Below are 2,816 nucleotides of genomic sequence, written 5' to 3'. Positions count from 1 at the left end.
ACGAAAATGGCGGAGGTGGGAGAAAGGTCGAAATCTCCTGTGGAAGAAATCAAGAATAAAGGTGAACAGAATGACGGCAGAGCCTCTGACATGTGGGGACAGGAGCTGGACGGCAAGGCTGGAGATTCGAGTGGGGATGCCCCTCTACCTTGTGACTGTTGCAAACCTTTGGTGTTGAAGGGGGAAGGAGAAAAGTCTTCTCCCATCCTCCTACCCCCCTTTGTCCCATGCCCAAAGCAGGTGCAGGGGCTGCACCAGCAGAGTTGCCCTATAGCCCACTCCTATGTGCTCCTGCACTGCTGGGCCACCTGAGACCCCAGGGAGGGAAATACTGGCCAAACGAACCAACCAGGTGGCCTCTAGGTCTTAAATTGAGCATTCCAGTATATATTGAAATAAATGCAATAAACCAGGTCACTATCACTTGCATGAAATTTGCTTATTGTTTTAAATCATCATTATCACCATCATAATTAAAATCAAGCAACAGCTTAAAGAAACTAATGAATATTTTTATATGTGAACTTATCACAGGAAGGGGGTGGGAAAAAAACGTAAAGTGAAAATGTGCCTGTATTGCTAATAAATATTATTGGAGGGACTCCCAGCTTTTCACATTACCACAGTGTGATATGACAGCCTATAATGGATTACTCAACTGCCCGAAGCCATTGTAGGAATAAATCCCTTTTAATATTCATGTGCGGTCTTTGAGAAAATAGATGTAAGCAGTTAATACTTTTCTATAGACAAAACAATGCAGTTTATCAAAACAAAATGTGTGCTTGAAAACAAAAATTGCAAAGCTCCTGGACTCATTCTTTTTTTTTGCAAATCAGAGAAAATAGAACCCCAAAAAAGGACAATTTGGAGCACGGTGGTGCACATAAAGCAAGATGGGGAGGGACAGGATATTAGCAAGGGTTGGTAGAAAAGGGGGAAAGGCGTAAGAAAAGATAATTAGTAATTTGTGAACCTGTGGTTGTAAACAAGGCACGGAAGCAGGGTGTTGTGGGAGGAAGGTGTTGGTTGGCAGTGGGGCAGCTGGTTGCCCTATGAAGCTCTGGTTGGGACAGGAGGGAGAATATGGGTGGCAGAGAAAGGTCAGACACTTGCTAGGAAGGAGGTTCAGTATTCCATGAGGTGCAAGGATGCGGGGTGGTGCTGGGTGATGCTAAGTGATGCTGGGGCTTAGCTGTGTTTATAGGAGGGTAAAGGATCGAGCAAAAGAGGTGAACAGGAAAGCTTGTGCGGGGCCAGCTGGGGGCTGCTCCCTCTCAGCCCTCTGCTCCATCTTCCTGTTTTTCCTTTTGCAACTGATGTATAAAACCTGTCAGGTTTTTTCTCTCTGGTTTGTTTGGGGTTTTCTTTCTCCCTTTACACAGCGGAACAAGGGAAGCAGCAGTGCAGAGGAGCCTTTGTGACTTTTGGTGTGGTAGGGAGTGAGGGAAATGGAGGTTAACCCTTCCTGCCCCAGCTTTTTGTGGGCAGCCAATGCTTGGAGGGGAAACCAGAAAGCAAAACCCTCTCAAGGACTGGAGCCTCTCGGAGGTGAGGGGGCAAAAATGAGAGACTTGATTTTACAGAACCAGATGCATCTGAGATTTGAACCCAACTTTTATGCGCCTGCCATGATCTTCGGCTATAAATGTCTGTAGATGCATCTGAAACTGTGAGGGAGAGGCAGAAACTCTTCAGTTCCCCTCCTGCTGTGATATCTAGGCAGCAAAGACGAGCTTAAATTGGAGCATCAAGAATAAATAAGGCCCCCCTGGGACTCATGCTGCTTTGATATCTGTGGCTGCCTGGTGGGCAAAAGACTTGACTCACACATGCCTTCTGCTTGCCCATGTTCAGAGAGAGCCTGTGATGACACCTTTTGCCCCCGGCACAAGCACAGCAAAGGTAGCTCATGGTCTGTCTTGGACTGGGGTAGGTATGGTCCAGGCTGAAGGGAACACCATGTTCTTGAACCAAATTCAGCTCCAAATGTACCCCAAGAGACTAACATTACTCTGACCCATGCAGGACTTGGCCAAAGTCATGACTTTGCTTTATTGACAGGTACTACTGGCTTCCATGGAGCTGCTTGGAGGAATTTGGGATGGCCATGTGTTGGACCAACTACAACACACTGAGATGCTCCCATACTTGAAAATACTCTAGCAGGGCAGGCAAGGGGCACTATTTTTAAGGTATTCAGCTTTACAATAGTAATTCTAACCATCAAGACAGGCAAAAAAAAAATACATGAACTTACCATGTAACACGTCAGACCAATTGACTCAGCTTGCTCAGGTTTCCTTCTCACGTCATGTTCACGGAACAGTGGGGTTCCCCATCTGGGCAAAGCTTCAGCTGTGTAACCATTTACATTGCCAGCAGTGTTGGAAATACTCTAATTAGAAATATTCCAGGAACACTCGTACAGACAACATTTTTCTGCATATTTTTATAGATTTATTGTAACAGAAAGCTTGTAGCTGTAAACACCAGGAGTGTCCCTCTAAATGCCAGATAGTTTTATAGGCTGTATTGGGTGATATTAAAGTGGGCCAGTTTTATAGGTCACATTTTTCTTTGGAATGGAATAGGTCCGGGAGAAAATTGGGTGCCAGAATGGGAAATATTCCTCCCACCCATCTCCTTCCAGCAGAGCAGAGGTGTGTCTTTCTTCGAAAGGGAAAGAAAAAGTTTCACCTTCTAATTGTTGCATTGAGCAGCTCATTGACTGCAGTTTTTGTTCAATACCTTTTTTACCACTCATATTGTCTAATCAAAGACTTTTACCTTCCTTGGTTCAGCTTTGCAGCCTC

Source organism: Patagioenas fasciata, chromosome 10, assembly GCF_037038585.1.
Source record: "Patagioenas fasciata isolate bPatFas1 chromosome 10, bPatFas1.hap1, whole genome shotgun sequence".
Classification (NCBI taxonomy): domain Eukaryota; kingdom Metazoa; phylum Chordata; class Aves; order Columbiformes; family Columbidae; genus Patagioenas; species Patagioenas fasciata.
Note: the sequence above shows the minus strand (reverse complement) of the source record.